The following is a 22,164-nucleotide window of genomic DNA, read 5'->3' as shown; positions in this document are numbered from 1 at the left end:
TGGTTTCCAGAGAGGAAGGAGAATACAGACTTACTGTTTAATGGACACAGTTTCAGTTTTCTTTGGCTATGAGCCAAGCTCAGTGGTGTTCTGGCCTAGCATGCATAAGCCCTGCATGTGGTTCCAACCATTGAGGAAAAAACTTTTAAAAGAGCTGTGGAGATGGACAGTGGTGATGGTTGCACATTGTGAATGTATGGTCATAGGCCTCACAGCAATGTGTCTGCCAACACAGACCACTTACACCATAGTGGACCCGAACATTGTAACTGAGCCAAGAATTTCCTATTGCCTAGGGAAGTGGCAGGCATACTAATGGTGTAGTACAAACACTTTACTCTCTGATGCTGTTGTAAACAAAGTGTGCTCTAGTCACGTGAAAGGGTAATACGCAGAATTATGTACAGTACATGACAGTGACAAAGGACTATACTGCTGGTTTATGTGTTTATACTTCTGTAACAGGTGCTTATACTCTATTTGCTGAAAAGCACTAACTCCTTACTGTCAAGGATTTGGGAAACTTGGGTTGGTAAAAGAATTTGCCAGAGCAGCTAGTAGGAGAAAACAAAGATTTATTATGAGGCCATTAAAAGGGCAGATGAGGGCAGGCAGCTACACAAAGGAGAATAGCTCACTGGGATAGAAGTGAGAATAGGTTTTATACCTCAGGTTAAGCTACTTTTGATTGGCTTTCTCTCTTTTTGTACAACTTACTGATTGGTTGTACCTTCTTGGATCATGGTTTGAATTTCCTGCAAGGGGAACATCTGTGCAAACTTGGCTTTTCCTTCCCTGTTCCAACTGAACCCTCCAGTGGGCATGATCCACTCCACACATTCCATCTGTTCCTTTCCAATACTGGTTTTAGTGGGGAGACTATCCTTTTGTAACTCTCTGATCTGGGAAGCATGGTAGAGGTGTCCCTGCCTATGTACTCATTGCTCTACCAGAAGATGGTGGTGCAGGCCATGGGTACATGACAGAGTCTAATTGAACATGGAGTAAAATTATATGGATACCTGGTCCAGGTTACTAAGGGGCATTGGACAGTCAGGCAGCAGAGGATGGAACCCATGTTGTAACATAATTTGTGACATTATGGCATGGAGATGAGAAGAAATTAATCTGGCTAGAACATTAATAAGGCACAGAGCAATGGCTAAATGAATAACACAGATACTACAGGGCCCAAGAAGGATAGAAACCAGCAGAGCCAAGATCATGTATTTTCCCATGACAGTCATCCTTTTTGGCTCCTCAAAGGATTGATGGGTTTTTTATGAATGTTAGGTTGAACTTGTCCTGATCTATTAATCCAAAAGCAACAGTCTTCCCCAAGCATAGCCCAGGATCCCCCTTGGACAGCAGGAAGCATATATAAAGCCTTACTGTTTTGTAACAACACTGTGGCCACAGTCTCTAGAAGCAAAAATAGCCAGCCCTGGACAAGGGCCTGTATTCTAAAACTATGTTTTTGTGTGCTGACCCAAATGTCACACCCTCAGTTCCACAACAAAGTGGCTTCAAAGAAAGCTGTGGACAGCTGAGAAAGACACAGTAAGAACAGAGAGCCAGAGGATGCTGTGCTCTGCGAATCCTGACTTAACCAGCTGCAGGAAGGATCTGAGTAGGACTTCCTAGCTGCTGTGTTTCCACCAAGCCCAGCAAAGGTCTCTGTCCAGCACAGGAGTGAAGTGTGCAACCCTTGCACAGTAATTATTTGTTACAAGGAAAACTATAAAACTCTCAAGAAAGAGATTGAGGAATACTATAGAAAGTGCAGAGATCTCCCATGCTCATGCTCATGGATTGGTAGAATAAACATAGTAAAGATGTCTATACTCCCAAAAGTAGTCTACATGTTTAATGCAATTCCAATCAAAATTCCAACGACATTCATGAAAGAGATTGAAAAATATACTGTTAAATTTATATGGAAACACAAGAGGCCACAAATAGCCAAGGCAATACTCAGTCAAAAGAACAATGCTGGAGGTATCATGATACCTGACTTCAAACTATATTACAAAGCAATAACAATAAAAACAGCATGGTATTGGCACAAAAACAGACACGAAGACCAGTGGAACAGAATAGAGGACCCAGATATGAAGCCACACAACTATAACCAACTTGTCTTTGACAAAGGTGCTAAAAATATACGATGGAGAAATAGCAGCCTCTTCAACAAAAACTGCTGGGAAAACTGGTTAGCAGTCTGCAAAAAACTGAAACTAGATCCATGTATATCACCCTATACCAAGATTAACTCAAAATGGATCAAGGATCTTAATATCAGAACACAAACTCTAAAGTTGATACAGGAAAGAGTAGGAAATACTCTGGAGTTAGTAGGTATAGGTAAGAACTTTCTCAATGAAACCCCAGCAGCACAGCAACTAAGAGATAGCATAGATAAATGGGACCTCATAAAACTAAAAAGCTTCTGTTCATCAAAAGAAATGGTCTCTAAACTGAAGAGAACACCCACACAGTGGGAGAAAATATTTGCCAGCTACACATCAGACAAAGGACTGATAACCAGAATATACAGGGAACTTAAAAAACTAAATTCTCCCAAAACTAATGAACCAATAAAGAAATGGGCAAGTGAACTAAACAGAACTCTCTCAAAAGAAGAAATTCAAATGGCCAAAAAACACATGAAAAAATGCTCACCATCTCTAGCAATAAAGGAAATGCAAATTAAAACCACACTAAGATTCCACCTCACCCCTGTTAGAATAGCCATCATTAGCAACGCCACCAACAACAGGTGTTGGCGAGGATGCGGGGGAAAAAGGAACCCTCATACACTGTTGGTGGGAATGTAAACTAGTACAACCACTCTGGAAAAAAATTTGGAAGCTACTTAAAAAGCTAGGCATTGATCTACCATTTGATGCAGCAATACCACTCTTGGGGATTACCCAAAAGACCATGACACAGGTTACTCCAGAGGCACCTGCACACCCATGTTTATTGCGGCACTATTCACAAGAGTCAAGTTATGGAAACAGCCAAGATGCCCCACTACTGATGAATGGATCAACAATATGTGGTATCTATACACAATGGAATTTTATGCAGCCATGAAGAAGAACGAAATGTTATCATTCACCAGTAAATGGATGGAATTGGAGAACATCATTCTGAGTGATGTTAGCCTGGCCCAAAAGTCCAAAAATCGTATGTTCTCCCTCATATGTGGACATTAGATCAAGGGCAAACACAACAAGAGGATTAGACTTTGATCACATGATAAAGTGAGAGCACACAAGGGAGGGGTGCAGATAGGTAAGACACCTAAAAAATTAGTTAGCATTTGTTGCCCTTAACACAGAGAAACTAAAGCAGATACCTTAAAAGCAACTGAGGCCAATAGGAGAAGGGGACCAGGAACTAGAGAAAAGGTTAGATCAAAAAGAATTAACCTAGAAGGTAACACACACGCACAGGAAATTAATGTGAGTCAACTCCCTGTATAGCTATCCTTATCTCAACGAGCAAAAACCCTTGTTCCTTCCTATTATTGCTTATACTCTCTCTACAACAAAATTAGAAATAAGGGCAAAATAGTTTCTGCTGGGTATTGAGGGGGTAGGGGGGAGAGGGAGGGGGCGGAGTGGGTGGTAAGGGAGGGGGTGGGGGCAGGGGGGAGAAATGACCCAAGCCTTGTATGCACATATGAATAATAAAAAAAATATATTAAATATATTTGCATTTACATAATGTCCATGTAATTTGTGTTTAAAAGAAATCTGGCTACTTATTTAGAGAGCTAAAAGAACTATCAGAATCTGTTCTTAATAACAAGTATTTTATTGAATTTTATAAGAATGTGTGTTGGAAGAGAAATGGAATTTATTTGGTGTCAGTCATATTTTATTACAAACTTAGGAATAAATGACATAGTTTTAGTGCCTCATTAAAAAAAAAGATTATCGCATCTGAAGCCCATGATATTAAAAAACAAAACTTTTAAAAAATATTGAGGATCATTCCATTGCTCTTCCTGGAAAAAGGATCTCTAATTTCACTAAGAACATGAAGAGGGTTAACAAATCTCCAAAAGAGTTGGCAACTTGGATAAGTAGAACAGTTGGACAAACTGTGAAGAGCCCTAAGGGGATCTGTCACAAAAAGAAACTTCATCATCCCTTTCCAAATGCTGTTACAGAAAAAAGCAGTCCCCTAGAAGTGGGCTGTGACATGGCGAATAAAGTACACAGGCTTGTGCAAGCCTCCTGTCTGGAAAATGACTCCATGAAAGGACATACTTGGTTAGCTTCAGTGAGGCTGGTTCTTCATAAAGGGTTTTTTCCTGAGGTTTCTCAGGACCATGAAAAAATGCCCCAAGTTTTGTTCAGCAGGAACTTGAGATTGGATGTAGCTTTAACCTTCTGGAGAAAGAAGAGTAAAAGTGAACTTGTAACTTATTTGGTGAGGATAGAAGATCTTGAGAGGTGTGGTAGATCACCTTTCTGTGCTCCCAATAGTTTACAGGAAGAAAAGCAATACATCTCACTTGGCTGCTGTGTAGACTTGTTGCCTCTAGTAAGTCATTACTTAAAAGCAATTTTGAATAATATATAATAGTTGGCTTAAACTGGATTCAAGCAGTAATAAAAAAGTGGTAGTCAGAACTATCATCAAAACAGAATGATAAATGATGGAAATAGTAAGATTTGAAAATAGCAATTAAGCGGAGTGTGGGAACAGGAAAACCATCTTACTTTGGTTCCAGGATAAACTGGTAATAGAGCTGAGGATGTGGGTGCTTAGTTATCACGGCTGCACTGAGAGATTTTATCTACTAAAGAGCAGTCGCTCATTCCAAACATCACTGGACTGCATGATTTCCAAAAATCGGACTCTTCTGAGAACTGCAACTCTGCAAGAAGTCAAAACCATTTTTCTTTCCTAAAGCAGCATGATGAAAGTATCACAATCTACTTCACATTGAAGTGGAAAAATATCCAAAAAGAGCAGCTTCTTCTTCAATGAGGTAAAAGTGCACTGTGAAGATTGTTCCCTCTGCTGCTCCAGGATTCACGTTATTTGGTTACACTGTTTCAGAAATACTGGTTTTAATGCAGTCTTGCAAAAGAATATAAAGATATGATAGGACTCATTACTAGGAACTACAAAGACCAATCATCATTAGTTTTTATTGAGTTTTCTAAAAAAAACATGTGAAGATCACTTTTCATATGTTGAAAAGATTTTGAAAATTTAAAACACCATAGTAAGTAATCAATATTAAAATATTTTGTCTGAAAGAACAATAGTGTCACCATTTATAAATCGGTGGCCATTTTATCCTTAGACCTCACTTGAGAAACTTCCAAGGACAGCCCCACCCTTAACAGAAATTCCCACGCTCTACTTTGTCAATGGGAGTGAATCTGGATAAAAATGAATTCACATCTCAACATTTTTCCTCAGTTTCATTCATTCAACTCTCACTCTCATGGACTCCTCACTAATTCCATAATATGTACATCCTATAACCAATCCATCCCTCAAAAGCATCTGCTACAATATCCTCTGCCAAACAATCAGGCCACCTCACATAGCAGTAGGTGGTCTTTCTCTATCCTCTCTCTTGGACCTTTGATCTCCCAGGGATCACATCTCCTTTCCTTCCCACTTGACACCATGAGTTCTCCCAGGGACACTACAGTCACTGTTTTACTTGACCACCACATACCCACACCTACAGTGTTTTGTTTTGGATACAGTGTTACCTTTTGGATAAACCACACAACAGTCCTCTTTATCAATCTGTAAATCCATTTCAACACAGAAAAAAATCAGTTCCCATAGATATCTGCCTTTCCTCTTCTGATGGCAGCAAGGAAGGGGGATGCTATACACAACTACTGACCAGCAGCTCAGGTCAGCAGACCACGAGCTGTGAGCTATAGTGACCACATCTTTATGACAAAGTGCTGTGGACAAATCACCAAGGAAGTCTAGTAAAGCCCCTGAATGTTCCAAATTCTGAGAAAACAGAAAAGCCACCGACATAAATCTTCAGGAATGTAGTTGGCATCTGATACCTCATTTGCTAAGTGGCCAAACCTTCAATAAGGGGTAGCTAATCAAAAGATAGCATACAGAACAAAACGCCTGAGACAATTGGGAACTCTAATATTCATTGTCTGTGAATTGATATAAACCATCTCACTGACAAATCCCTTGTTTCTTCATCTGTAAAGTGAGCTGTTAAAAGCCATATTTTTACACTAAGTGATACATTTCATAAGAAAGTTCTTACATACATTATTCATCAAATAAGAATAGAGAAAACAAACCACAGCCATTTGAAAGTCAGCCGTTTAAATTACCGGGCTTCTCTGTAGAGTTGTGCAAGAAAATAATCCAGATATTTTCAAGTAATGTGTAATCTCTTCTAAAGTATACAAAATTTTATAAATTTGTAAACTGATAAAACTATAAACCATTGATAAAATCTTGGCATATGATCTTACTGTATGATGACTCTTTCTTCCCCACAGACATGGATGGGAACAATCAGACTACAATCACCGAGTTCCTCCTCCTGGGACTCTGGAAAGGCAGAGCAGGAAGAGGTTCTCTTTGGGCTGTTTTTGGGGATGTCAAAAACATAACAGGTCACCATAACAGGGAACTTTCTCATCATTTTGGCCATCAGCTGTGACCCTCATCTCCACACACCCGTGTACTTCTTCCTAGCCAACCTCTCCAGTGTTGACATCTGCTTTTCATCAGTCACTGCCCACAAGATGCTGGTGAGTCACGTAGTGGGCACAGAATGTTTGGAGGAAAATTTATCATTTTAAATGCTTATATTAATAAAAAGCTACAAGATTGTGGAACAACTATTTAGATCAGAAGTAAGATTCTCACATTGCTATTTTCTACATTAAGACAGAACACAAACAATAAACAGAATGAGTCCTTAAAGATGACCTTTGCGGAACTAACCCTAGGGGCCACAACTAGGCAGCAGTCCTCATGGCTGCCCCAGTCTCCAGGGAAGGGATCTATTTGTTAGTTCCCAGTCATCCATGCTTGACCAGAGACAGCCACATGTCCCACCCTTAATGTTCTGCTCCAGGAGAAAAGGCCGTTCCCTTCTCAGCCCAGCTGTGAATTTCCCATCACCCAGGTCCAGAAGGGAACCAGCCGATATAGGAATTCTGTGACAGTGCCCAACAGCAGACAGCATCCAGGTAAGTGGGGCTGGGAGAGCAAATGAGAGACAATTTCCTCCAACAATAGACGGATTCTCATGCACATTGAACAGATGTGCTGTGCACTGGGAACAGAACAGTCCATCTCCAGGATGGAAACAGGAAAGTGGGCAGTGGAAAGAGGAGAAGATAACTAGGTTTAGCAGTGCTATGACCAGTGGCTGGAGTCTGTTCAGAAGCCTGGGAGAGCTCAGAACCAAGAGCCCTACTTCCTGCAAACCCAAAAGAGACACTCCTCTGTCAGACACGCAAGTGGACTCATGTCATCTTGGTTCTAGTTGACTCTATGTCCCCCGAAAGAAAGGAGGTTTTAGGCCTCAGGCCCAAATTTCTGGATTCCATAGGTCAGGTCCAGCCACTCACCTCAACCTGTCAAATAAAAGATAAGTTACACTGGGCACCGGTAGCTCACACCTATAATCCTAGCCACTCAGGAGGCAGAGATCAGGAGGATCGCAGTTCAAAGTCATCCTGGGCAAATAGTTTGCAAGACCCTGTCTCGAAAATACCAAACACAAAATTGGGCTGGTGGAGTGGCTCAAGAGGTAGAGCACCTGCCTAGCAAGTATGAGGCACTGTGTTCAAATCCCAGTATCACCAAAAAAAAAAAGACAACTTATGGTGAAGAGCAGAGAATAACAGTTTGTTGAATAGCACTGGGATCCATGGGAAGAAGAAATGTATTTGAAGTCGTCTTCATTCATCTTCCCCAAGCAGACATTTGCCTTAGGTTTAAATATGAGGAGGAATTGGGGGAGAGGGTGAGAGGTGTTTAAAAGCTGCTTTACTAAGAAACACTGTCTCCTTACTTGGGCCCAGAAATTAACTGAAGGCAAGAAAAACGCTAGGCATCTGAGCCTCCACTTTGTGTTCTGAGTTATTCTCTCCTGCTGCTACTTTGGAATCTAGGAAGGTCAGGGCTGATTATGCATACTTCTCCCCTTGCTGGGAAGCCCAAGGTTAACACATTTTTTTTCAAAGGAACTGAGTCTTCTTCAGCACACTGCTCATCCCCCTATCTCTCTCTAACTGCTGGGAAGTACTCCTTCCCAACCAAGGCATACAACTTCAGAGATATGGCGCCAGCAAATTAGTAAATAAGAAACCAAGGCTATCATCTGCTCTGGGACAGACACTTCATCACGTATCCTAAAAGTGAGCTTCTCCTTAAATAACCAACATTCTCTCAAAAGTAGGACTGTAGCTTTGAGGCAATGACTCCTGCAGCCTGCATTTTGCCTGGAAACTTAATAAACCCTATTTCCTTTTCCTCAAAACCCTGCTCTTGTTATTTATGAACTGGCATTGAGTTCAGGAGACCAAATTTCCAGTAACATGCATAATTATAAACAGTTCCAGTGATGGGTATGTTCCTGTGGTTGATCATAGGTCACAGGCAGCAGTCACAGGTGGTCTGACAGCTCCTTGTCTAGGATTGGTCAGGTGGGGCCTTGTTATAATAAGAGTCATTGATGCCTGACAGGTGTTCCAGTCCTTCCTGGATTCCAAAATGACTGAAAAGCTACAGTAGGAGAGAATGACTCAGAGCAAAGGACACAGATGCATAATGGAGGCTGGGATACCTAGCTTTTATCCTGTCTTCAATTAATTTACAGGCCCAAGTAAGGAGTCAGTGTTTCTCAGCAAAAGTAGCTAGTAAGCACCTGTTATCGAAGGAAGGAAAGAAAGAAGGAAGGAAGGAAGAAAGGGAGGGAGGGAGGGAGGGAGGAAGGGAGGAAGAAAGGAAGGGAGGGAAGGAGGCAGGAAGGAAAGGAAGACAGGAGGGAGGAGGGAATGGGGCATGCCAATGAGACACATCAGCCAACCTGAATGAGCTCCCTTAATCAATCAACCCTATATACAAATAATTGTAGTACTACGAGTTTCACATCCCTAATCAGAAATACAATATCAAAGACATTCCAAAAACTACCATAAAGGTTGAGCATCAATTTTCATAGAAACAGATATTTATGTCTATTTACATATAAATACATATTATAAAATTCTCATAATCAAACCAGCTAGTTATCAAAAGGTTCAGTAGATATGAGTAGAAAGTCTAGATACAGGGTGCAAATGCAAAATGGTGGGGTGAGAATCTACAGGGTTGACCCCTACTCAGAACAATGAATAAGACAGAAAAACAATCATAATCAACTATTTCAGAGCTCTGGACCCTACTGAAGACTTCCAAAAGCAGCCCAACCCCTGGAATTGCTACTATTCCACAGGACCTGCCCTATCTCACCCCAGCAACTGCCTGTGGTCCAGAACCTTCCTTCCAAGCTGAACCAGGTCAATCTAGGTCCCTGAGGGGATATGTAAGTAAACACAACAGGAGAACTGCAGACACAAAGCTGAGGACAAGAGATTACAGGGAGCATCCATTGTACTGATAGAGCCCAGCAAACATACACTCTTCACCTTAATAAGGATCAAAAACTACAAAAACAACGAAATGGTAAGAATTACTACATCCTTTCCAATATTAACACTGAATGTCGCAAGACATAGAATGATAAGTTAGATTAAAAACCAAGACCCAGCCAGTATTTTGCCTATAAGAAACAAGTCGCCCTAACCAAAAAAGAAATAATAATAATTGGCCTATGGTGAAAGGGTAGAAAAAGATTTTTCAAGAAAGTGAGCACTGAAAGCAGGCAGTAATAGTCATACATTTCTAATAAAGTAAACTTCAAACCAAAATTAGTCAGAAGAGACAAAGTCACTTCAAATTAATAAAAGGAAACATTATCAGAGGAAATAACAATTGCTAACATATATGCACTAAACGTGAGCCCATCCAACTTCATTAAACAAACACTAGTGAACTTAAAAGCATAGATACATTCCAGCACAATGATAGTTGGACATTTCAATACCCCACTCCCACCAATAGATATTTCATTCAGACAAAAAAAATCAACAAAGAAGCCTCGGAATAAAATGATATTATAGACCAAATGGACTTAACAGACATCCACAGATATACAATATACATTCTCATCAGCATTCCATGAAACTTTCTCCAAAATAGATATTTTAGGATACAAAGAAGGTCTTAGTAAATACAAGAAAATTGAAATAACTCCCTATATTCCATCAGACCATAATGATAAAACTAGAGCTCAACAGCAAAAGAAACAACAGAAAATATTCAAACACATGGAGACTGAACATAACACTATTGAATGAGCAGTGGGTCATTGAAAAAATAAGGGAGGAAATCCAAAAGTTCCTAGAACTAATGAAAATGAAAACACAACCTACCAGAACCTTTGAGATACAGCAAAGGCAGTGCTAAGAGGAAAGTTTATAGTTGAGTATCTACATTAAAAAAAAAAAACAGATTTCAAATAAATACCCTAATGAACAAGGCTACAAAACAAGGACTAGCCAAACACAAAATAGCCAATGGAAAGAAATAATAAATATTAGAACAGAAATTCATGAAATACAGAAGAAAAAAACTATACAAAGAATCCATAAAACAAAAAGTTAGTTCTTTAAAAACATAAGTAAGATTGATAAACACTTAAACAATCTGACTAAATGAAAGAGGGAAAAGACTCAAAATAATAAATTAGAGATAAAAAGGGGGATATTACAACAAATATCAACGATATCCAGAAGATCATAAGGGAATACTTCAAAAACTTATACTCAAATATTTTGGAAAATGTGAAAGAAATAAATTTCTAGACACATTTGACCAACCAAAATTGAACCAAGGGGATATAAGTCACCTAAATAGATCTATAACAAGCAATGAGACTGAAGTAGCAATACAGTCTGTCAACAAAGAAAAGCCCAAGATCCAATGGATTCAATGCCAAATTCTACCAGACCTTTCAAGAATTAATTCTTCTCAAACTTTTCCATGAAATAGAAAGGGAAGGAGCAGTACCAAACTCATTCTATGAAACTAGTATTATATTCATTCCAAAACCAGACAAGGACACAACAAAAAACAGAATTATAGACCAATATCTTTAGTGAACATAGATGCAAAAATCATTCCAGGGATGCAAGGATGGTTCAACACACACAAATCAATTAACATAATATAGTATAAACAGAATAAAGAACAAAAATTGCATGATCATCTCAATTGATGCAGAAAAAAACCTTTGACAAAATTCCATGTTCTTTTATGATAAAAGCTCAGAAGAAACTAGGGACAGAAGGAATGTACTTCAACATAATAAAGGATGTATGTCACAGCCTATAGCAAACTTCATATTAAATAGGGAAAAATTGAAATCATTCCCTTAAACTTAGGAACAAGACAAGGGTGTCCATTCTCCCAATTCTTTTTCAATATTGTATGAAATTCCTAGCCAGACCAATAAGACAAGGGAAAGAAATAAAAGGGATACAAAATAGGAAAAGAAGTCAAATTATCCCCATTTTCAAAAATTCTACAGCTTCCACCAAAACACTCCTAGATCTTACAAACACTAGCACAGTATAAAATTAATATGCAAAACTAAGTAGCTTTGTTATATACCAACAATGAACAAGTTGAGAAAGAAATCAGGAAAACAATTCCATTCTCAACAGCCTCCTCCCCCTCTCCAAAAAAAAAAAAAAAAAACTAGGTATAAACTTAACCAAGGAGATGAAATAACTCTACAATGAAAACTACAAACCTTGAAGAAGACACCAGAAAATGGAAAGACCACCCAACTATGTTTATGGATTGGCAAAATTATTACAATGAAAATGGCAATACTACTGAAAGCAATCTACAGATTCAATGCAATGCTCATCAAAATTCCAAGTTCATTCTTCATAGAAATAGAAAAGGCAATCTTAAAATTCATAGGTAAGCATAAAAGATCCAGAATGGCAAAAGTAATCCTGAGCAAAAAAGCAACACTGTAGGTATCACAATACCAGAATTCAAATTATACTACAAACCAAGTAACAAAAACAGCATTGCATGGCATAAGACAGACACAGAGTCCAATGGAATAGAATAGAATACCCAGAAATAAAACTGAATGGCTATAGCCATCTGATCTTAGACTAAGGTGTCAAAAACATACACTGAAGAAAAGACAGCCTCTTCAACAAATGGTTCAGGGAAAACTGGTTATCTACATGCAAATGACTGAAACTAGACTCCTATCTCTTATCCTGTACAAAAATCAACTCTAAATAGGTAAAAGATCTTAATATAAGACCTAAAACCTTGAAACCACTACAGAAAAATATAGGGAAAACTCTAGAACATATAGGTATAGGTGGTAATTTTTTGAATAGGACTCCAACTGCCCAGGAAATAAGAGCAAGAATTGACAAATGAGACTGCATTAAATTAAAAAGTTTCTACATATCAAAATAAACAATTACTAGATTCACGAGACAACCCACAGAATGGGAAAAAATCTTCATCAGTTGTTGAACAAATACAGGGTTAATATTCAGACTATCAAAGGGCTTAAAAAACTAATCAGCAAAAGAATAAAAAATTCAATGAATAATTGGGCAAACAAATTGCACAGAGAGTTTTCAGAAAAAAAAAAAACCCACAAATGGCTAATAATACCTGAAAGAATGTTCAACATCCTCAGCCATAAAGGAAATCCAAATCAAAACTACACTAAGAGTTTCAGGAGGCAAGACCAGGAAGTCCTGCCCTGCTATGGACCCGAGATCTCTCTGTCCTCTTCAGTGCTTTTTTAACCCCTTCCCATGTCCAAGCCTCTCAATAAAATGCTTTGACCAAAAAAATAAAAAAAAAAAGAACCCTATATTAAGATTCCACCTCACCCTGTCAGATTGGCAATCATCAAGAAAACAAAGCACAAAGGCTAGTGGGGATGTAGAGATAAAGGATCCCTCATATACTGTTGGTGGGAATGTAAACCAGTAAAACCAATATGGGAATCGGTATGGAACTTCCTCATAAACTAAAAATAGAACTACCTTATGACTCGGCCATACCTCTCTTGGGCATATACCAAAGGAGTGTAAATCAGTATACAAAAGAGATACCTCCATAGTCAAGTTTATTGCTCAAAAAGCCAAAAATCACATGTTCTTGCTCACTTGTGGAAACCCAGACCTAAAACGATGGTGATAATCATAATGGGAATGAAGATGAGGGACGCACTGTGTAGCGGGTATCATTGGGGGGAGGGGAAAGGAAAGGAGACTGAGGGGTGAAAAGGATTGAAAACAGCATAATCAAACCCACCAAACACTGACAAAGAGCAGAGGAGGGAGCAGGAAGGAATATAATGGAATACTTTGAACAATAAATTTGTTTTAAATACACTGTTCACAGTATAGAATTATCATGATGAAATCCTGTCATATTAGTGTATGCTAATTCAAAAATACAGTAACTTTTTAAAAGATTGTGTGATGAAACAATTACAAAAACTATTCTGTTATATTAACATTAGACAAAAATACAATTTAAGAAAGAAACCTCTCCAGTAGAAGAAAGAAATTTCAAAGTGATAAAGGGTCCGTTCATAAGGAAGACAGTTGAATTAACACGAATGTGTAGCTAACAATTAAACTTTAAGATAAAAATTAACAGAGGACAAAGCAGATTATAATCCCTTCTCTCAGTAACTGGAAACACACCTAAAATGAAAAGTCAGTAAGGAGAGGGAAGAACTGACCATCACCAACCAACTTCACCTCACTGAACTGGCATTAACCCATACTGCACTTCCAAGGGGGGCACAGAATTTTCAACAAGTAACCTTGCCTACCTATTATATTCTTTAACCAAAACAAAATTCAACTAGGTGTCCCTGTCCCTCACGCTGTACAAAAATCAACTTGAAGTAGACCAAAGACCTTAATGTAATACCTAGAACTTTGAAACTACCAAGGGAAACCACTTCAAGGCTATAGGCAGAATAAAACTCCACATATATATGTATATAGCTCCATCTATACATAATCACAGTTTCTCAGTCCATTCAGCAGTTATAGGGCATCTGGATTTTTTCCATAGTGTGCCTGTTGTGAACAATGCTATGATAAACACGGATGTGCACGTGTCTCTATTATAGAGGACATAGCGATATGTACTGAAAACTGCAGAATAATGAGGGGGTGGAAGGAAAGGGGTAAGGAAGAGAAACAGAGGGGGTTGAAATGACCAAGGTCTGGGATACATTGAGAAACCCTTTGAACATTGACTTTGGAATTAATAATGAAATACAATATAAAATTGGTACAGTGGGGGGTTATTTATGAGTGGGGTGGACAGAGGAGATGAAGATGAAGTAACAGGGTCAATGGGCTTCCTATACATAAAGGAGATACAATGATTGATGAAACCTATTGCAAATGTTTTAAGTGAGGCAGGAAGGGAGGTGGCAGGGGGGATAGAGGGGATGATCTAACTATTGTACAAATTAGGACTATAAAGAAGTGTCAAAACAAATCCTCCCTGTGAAATGAATATATGCTAATAAAATAAATATTACAAAAGAAGTATAGGCAAGGACTTTCCGAAAGGGACTCCAATAACTCAGGAAATAAGAGCAAGAATTGATAAATGGGATTGCATCAAATTGAAGATCTTCTGCACAGCAATGGAAACAGTGAACAGAGTAAAGACACAGCATAGAGAACGGGAGAAAGTTACCTCTGAACATTCCCGAGTGACAGGAGTTGTGCCTTATCATCCCCAAGGGCTTCTAAATGTTGCCCTTGATTCCCTTCACGGCTCTTCCCCCAGTCTTGTCTTGGGGCCCAAGTAATGTCTGTCTGTCTATACATTCAGGGCCATAGGACAAATGGCTTTGACAGCTTGGCTTTCTCTCTATTCAGCTATAGAAAAAATGTGTCCTGAAGACCAGAATATTAACATCTACCTGTCAAGGCACTCTGGATTGTTTTAATGACAAATCTCGCAAATCCCTCCCCATCTCCACAGATTCAAGGTCCACATTAACCCTGTTTCTTCAGGAGCGTATTCTAGCTTTTTTCTAGACCTGCTCTGTCTAGTGTGGCACTGAAGTACATCAGGTAAAAACTGGTTTCACTTTTCAGCACTTTGTCCCTTAATTTAGTGATTTAACATTCTTGCTGGTAGTCACTTCTCTGCCCCATAATATTTACATCTTATAACCAATTCCCACAAAATCCTCTGCCCCAGCAGTCAGGGCAGCTCACACAGCAGTTCCTGGTCTTTCTTCTCCCTTTTCCTCAGGCCTTTGATCTCCCAGGGATCACACCGCCTTTCCTTCCTGCTAACACCATAAATTCTCCCAGGGACATGGTGGCACTCACACCTGACCCACCTACCCAGCCTAGGGCAATTTCTGAGTCTTGGATAAACCACATGAAATTGCTCTTTATCAATCAACAAATCTGTTTCATCACAGAAAAAAAAATCTAGCCTCATAGGTATCTGCCTTTCTTCTTCTGATGGCAGCAAGGAGGGGATTGCACATAGCCACTGACAAGCACCTCTAATCAGCAGACCAAGAGCTGTAAACTAAGATGAAGGACATTTTGTTTGTTTGATGTTTGTTTTTGCAGTACTGGAGTTTGAACTCAGAGCTTTATACTTGCTGAGCAGATGTTCTACCACTGGAGCCATGCCCCCAGCAATTTTTGCCTCAGTAATATTTCAGATAAATGTGAGGGCCTGTTTCCTACATATGCCTTCTGCATTGCTGGATTAGAGATATGAGCCACCATGCCCACCTTGTTGGTTGGGGGGGTCTCTAAATTTTTACCAGGGTTGATCTGAAGTCATAGTCCTCCAGATCTCCACCTCCTAAGTAGCTAGGATTACAGGGGTGCACCCTGTGCCTAGCACATCTTAATTACAGATAATGTGTTGAGGACACACCACCTGGAAGATCTATCAAAGCCTCCAAAGGTTCCAAATTCTAAGAAAACAGAAACATCAGAGACAAAATCATCAGGATTATAGTATGGCTTTTCATACAGCATTCACCCTTGCTCTATTTTAAACTACTGATAGGTAATGAAAATATTGCATTAAAAAAAGGAATTTAAGTTCATTTGGAAATCTAACATTTATTGGCTCTGTGAATGTGCATAAATCACCTAGCCACCCAATTTTTAGTTTCCTCGTGGATTAAGTGACATATTAAGCTGCAAATATTAGACTAAGTTAAATATTTGATAAGATAGTACCTATACAGGCCCCAGCTACTAAGGAGGCAGAAGTAAGAAGATCACAGTCCAAACTATATAAAAGCACAAGACCTGATCTGGAAAACAAACTAAAGAAAAAAATATTCTAGGGAGTGGCTCAAGTCGTAGAGCATGAGACCCTGAGTTCAAACCTGTTTCACAAGGAGGAGGAGGAAGAGGAGAAAGAACCTACTTACTCCGTAATTAGGAATAGGGTTAATAAAGCTACAGATATTTATAAGAAACCCTATTAAAATTAACCAGGTTTTTTTCAGCGAGTTATACAATAACATAATCTACATGATCACAACCCATGTGTGAACTCTTCTAAACCATACAATGTGTTTTTGCTCAACTGTTGGTATATGATCTTACTGTACAATACCACTGTTTTTCAAATAGATATGAATGAGAACAATCAGACTAGAGTCACAGAATTCCTCCTCCTGGGACTCTCTGGGCACTCAGATCAAGAAGAGGTTCTCTTTGGGCTATTCTTGGGATATACCTGGTCACTACAATTGGGACCTTCTCGTCATCTCAGCCATCAGCTGTGACCCTCATCTCCACACACCCATGTACTTCTTCCTGGCCAACCTCTCCAGTGTTGACATCTGCTTTTCATCAGTCACTGTCCCCAAGATGCTGGTGAATCACATAGCGGGCAGCGAGTCCATCTCTTACATGGAGTGTATGACCCAGATCTACTTCTTCATCACTTTCATCAACAGGGACAGATTCCTCCTGGTGTCGTGGCCTATGACCGCTATATAGACATCTACTCCACTACACCATGACCATGAGGCCTAGATTCTGTGTCCTTCTAGTGGCTATATCATGGGTCATTACAAACCTGCATGCTCCCTTACACACGCTTCTCATTGTTCAATTTACCTGTTGTTCCCACAACACAACACATTACTTCTTCTGTGACGCCCATCCAATAATGGAGCTCTCTTGTTCCAATATCTTTATCAATGACCTGATGGTCATCACAGTGGATGGACTGATATTTCTGGCACCATTCACATGCATCATTGTTTCCTATGTCTACATCTTCTCTAATGTACCGAAGCTGCCATCTGTCTGTGGGATATGGAGAGCCCTGTCCACATGTGGGTCTCACCTCACTGTGGTCTCCTCTTCTATGAGACAATCCTGGGCGTATATCTGTGGGTTTCATCCTCCTACTCAGTACAGGACACTGTGGCCACTGTCATCTTCACAGTGCTAACAATCCTTTCATCTACAGCTTGAGGAACGTGACATGAAAGGATCCCTAAGGAAGGTAATTCTCGGATTTTAGGGTAGAAGTCTACGGCTGAGAGGGCTACCTGACAGCTTACACTGCTTTTTCTTTGTAAAAAGAGCAAGTGAGGCCCAGATAGGTGCAAACCTCACTAGTGACTCTTCCTGTAATTGGTGTCATGTGATCACAATCATGATTTATCATATGCATAACTGGGTACTATGGTTTGAACTCAGGGCCTTGTGCTCGTCAGGCAAGCATTCTACCACCTGAGCCACACTCCCAGCACTTTTTTCTTTGGTTGTTTTTAGGATAGGGTCTCACATTTATGCCCTAGCTGCCCTGGACTGAAATCTCCCAATTTACGCTTTCCAAGTAGCAAGATGACAGGCATGGGCCACTGTGCCTAGCTTTTTACTACTTGAGATAGAGGCTCTTGAAGTTCTTTTTTTGTGCATTGCAATCTTCCTGATTTCCACCTCCTGAGTAGCTGGGATTACTGGCATGGCCACCACACCGGGTTCCTTCTTTGTATATTTGAGACTAACAGTCGCTTATAGTCCCATAACCAGTAACTTGTTGCCCATATCAATGGCAGATTCCAGCACACTTACTACAGAGACAACAACAACTGAGGACCAGACATATCCACTCCTACTTTGTCTTTGTGCCTATCAACACCCTAAGAAAATAGCCACGACAGTGATATGGGAATTTCATAGGACTCACCTGCCCTATGACTTCAGATAAGAATTGCTACAGTGTTCTTGGTGACAGACACACGTTCCCTTGCCTTGGGACACAACCATAGCTGTTGAGGTTTGGGAAGGTCCTACCCACTCTAGGGTGCTGTTCCCCGCCACGTTAGGTCGTTCTGCCTCTGTCCCAGGCTTACTCTCCCCCCATCTCACGCTCAGAACACTACCCACTGCCTGCCATTGCACCCAACTAACCCTTGCTGCTTTGTTACTTAGGATGGGAACTGGTCAGGGATGGGGAACCAGACCCTTGGATGACAGCTGCTCTTCACATGGACCTCTTGGTGTCCTTATTTCACATAAGCTGCAGGAATCAGAGATTCCCTTAAATCTTAAGTGTCTACAGTTGCTATAGTACCTAGGGATATGAGGTCACAATTAATGGCAGGATTGCAATTGGAACCCAGGACTTCTGATTCCAAGTCCTGAGTCAGTTCCACTCCAGAAGGCTGAGTGTATAGGATGCCAAGCCTCTTTCCTGTCCTACATGTGAAGAGTACGTGTCAACAAGGTCACTTCCCACCTCCTCTGTCCTAACATCTAGAAGTTTGCACCTGGATCTCCAGTGGGCAGTCTTCGGCGCTTCTCTGCCTTGCTTCACTGCCTTCTTGCATGGTACTGCTCTCCTTCCTCAATCTCCTCCACTCTCCTATGTGATAGGTCCTCATTGTCCTCCCCTTAAACTGCTTCCTCACTTCATCTGCCACTTGCCAATTCTGACCTCCATTCCAGCTTCAGTATTATGGCGGGGGTGGGGTGGGGAGGTCTCATTCCAGCAGTCTTCATTCCTTCCTCTCTCTGTGCATCTCTACCCTACACACAGATTCCACTAATTCTCCTAACACATTGATTGTATCTGTCAACCAATCCCCACAGAAAGTATGCAAGAGGTCAAGATAATCCCAAATATTTTTTCCTTCAAGTAGAAAGCCTAACACAATAATGCAGCCTCAGGATGTCCTCCCAGCATTCTTTCTCACCAACTTTAATGCTCATCTCTCCTACCACAGCTCTCAGAATTCTCTCCTCCTGTTTTCTCATTCCCAGCTACAAGACTCCCATGAGTCTAAAAACCATAATAATTGTGCATTTATGTAAACTCCTTCACTATTCATAGCCCACAGACACGCACAGCACACACCTCACAGGGCTTCTGCAGTGTGTGGACTCCCAGGATAATCCAGCTTGGTGCCTGTGGGAACAGACCTGCATATGATAAGTCATGTGTTCTTCTCTCTTTAGTTTATTTAAGCAGTAGTTCTGTGAAAATATTTGAGATATACTATCATGGACTAAACTATATGACTATTTTGTTCTCTTCATAGTCTGTGTTCTTGTGTTACACATCTTTATCCATAGCTCATCCCTTATTATATTACACACTGTTTGGAGAATGAACCATAGCTTATGTGTGGACACATTCCCTACAAAGCTCAGTAAAGTTGGGATTCTCCAAATTATCATAACCAGATATGGAAGAATCATTGCTGATGTGAGGTAAGTGTAATGTGAGGCAGAAATCAAAGATTTCTCCCACAAATACTGAGGAGTCTTGAGCTGAAGACACTTAAGAAGCTAGAGTTCTCTGTACCTTTCCTTCTGTTTCCCTGATGGCAGGACAAAGATTACACAAACATAAGGACTTTCACTCTTTCTCCCTTTTCTCCCTAAAGCTAGAGTTTAAATTGTCTCTTCCTGAAGAAGCACTGATCAGCCCAAAGCTGGCACAGCAGACACCAGAGCAATCTGGAGCAGACATTGCCACCTTCTCACAGTTTTCCCACACTGGAAGTGGAAATTTCTTTTTTTTTTTTTCATTTTTCTTTTATTATTCATATGTGCATACAAGGCTTGGTTCATTTCTCCCCCCTGCCCCCACCCCCTCCCTTACCACCCACTCCAACCCCTCCCGCTCCCCCCCTCAATACCCCGCAGAAACTATTTTGCCCTTATCTCTAATTTTGTTGTAGAGAGAGTATAAGCAATAATAGGAAGGAACAAGGGGTTTTGCTGGTTGAGACAAGGATAGCTATACAGGGCCTTGACTCACATTGATTTCTTGTGCGTGGGTGTTACCTTCTAGGTTAATTCTTTTTGATCTAACCTTTTCTCTAGTTCCTGGTCCCCTTTTCCTATTGGCCTCAGTTGCTTTAAGGTATCTGCTTTAGTTTCTCTGCATTAAGGGCAACAAATGCTAGCTAGTTTTTTAGGTGTCTTACCTATCCTCACCCCTCCCTTGTGTGCTCTCGCTTTTATCATGTGCTCATAGTCCAATCCCCTTGTTGTGTTTGCCCTTGATCTAATGTCCACATATGAGGGAGAACATACGATTTTTGGTCTTTTGAGCCAGGCTAACCTCACTCAGAATGATGTTCTCCAATTCCATCCATTTACCAGCGAATGATAACATTTCGTTCTTCTTCATGGCTGCATAACATTCCATTGTGTATAGATACCACATTTTCTTAATCCATTCGTCAGTGCTGGGGCATCTTGGCTGTTTCCATAACTTGGCTATTGTGAATAGTGCTGCAATAAACATGGATGTGCAGGTGCCTCTGGAGTAACAGTCTTTTGGGTATATCCCCAAGAGTGGTATTGCTGGATCAAATGGTAGATCGATGTCCAGCTTTTTAAGTAGCCTCCAAATTTTTTCCCAGAGTGGTTGTACTAGTCTACATTCCCACCAACAGTGTAAGAGGGTTCCTTTTTCCCCGCATCCTCGCCAACACCTGTTGTTGGTGGTGTTGCTGATGATGGCTATTCTAACAGGGGTGAGGTGGAATCTTAGTGTGGTTTTAATTTGCATTTCCTTTATTGCTAGAGATGGTGAGCATTTTTTCATGTGTTTTCTGGCCATTTGAATTTCTTCTTTTGAGAAAGTTCTGTTTAGTTCACATGCCCATTTCTTTATTGGTTCATTAGTTTTGGGAGAATTTAGTTTTTTAAGTTCCCTGTATATTCTGGTTATCAGTCCTTTGTCTGATGTATAATTGGCAAATATTTTCTCCCACTCTGTGGGTGTTCTCTTCAGTTTAGAGACCATTTCTTTTGATGAACAGAAGCTTTTTAGTTTTATGAGGTCCCATTTATCTATGCTATCTCTTAGTTGCTGTGCTGCTGGGGTTTCATTGAGAAAGTTCTTACCTATACCTACTAACTCCAGAGTATTTCCTACTCTTTCTTGTATCAACTTAAGAGTTTGAGGTCTGATATTAAGATCCTTGATCCATTTTGAGTTAATCTTGGTATAGGGTGATATACATGGATCTAGTTTCAGTTTTTTGCAGACTGCTAACCAGTTTTCCCAGCAGTTTTTGTTGAAGAGGCTGCTATTTCTCCATCGTATATTTTTAGCTCCTTTGTCAAAGATAAGTTGCTCATAGTTGTGTGGCTTCATATCTGGATCCTCTATTCTGTTCCACTGGTCTTCACGTCTGTTTTTGTGCCAGTACCATGCTGTTTTTATTGTTATTGCTTTGTAATATAGTTTGAAGTCAGGTATCGTGATACCTCCTGCATTGTTCTTTTGACTGAGTATTGCCTTGGCTATTCGTGGCCTCTTGTGTTTCCATATAAATTTCACAGTAGATTTTTCAATCTCTTTGATGAATGTCATTGGAATTTTGATGGGAATTGCATTAAACATGTAGATTACTTTTGGGAGTATAGACATTTTTACTATGTTGATTCTACCAATCCATGAGCATGGGAGATCTCTCCACTTTCTATAGTCTTCCTCAATCTCTTTCTTCAGAAG

At 40.1% G+C, this 22,164-nt stretch overlaps 1 long non-coding RNA gene and 2 pseudogenes across 2 annotated transcripts in view; 2 read left to right on the top strand and 1 right to left on the bottom strand.

Moving 5' to 3' along the window:
- LOC141417960 (uncharacterized) overlaps window positions 1-22,164 on the bottom strand; it is a 66,666-nt gene that overhangs the window by 22,586 nt on the left and 21,916 nt on the right. The window lies entirely within an intron of this gene.
- On the top strand, window positions 4,051-4,806 carry LOC109688453 (KATNB1-like protein 1 pseudogene; annotated as a pseudogene).
- On the top strand, window positions 16,802-17,703 carry LOC141418182 (olfactory receptor 1f45-like; annotated as a pseudogene).

Source organism: Castor canadensis, chromosome 16 (assembly GCF_047511655.1).
Source record: "Castor canadensis chromosome 16, mCasCan1.hap1v2, whole genome shotgun sequence".
Lineage (NCBI taxonomy): Eukaryota > Metazoa > Chordata > Mammalia > Rodentia > Castoridae > Castor > Castor canadensis.
The sequence above is the reverse complement of the archived record's forward strand: the minus strand, read 5'-3'. Positions and strand labels throughout refer to the sequence as shown.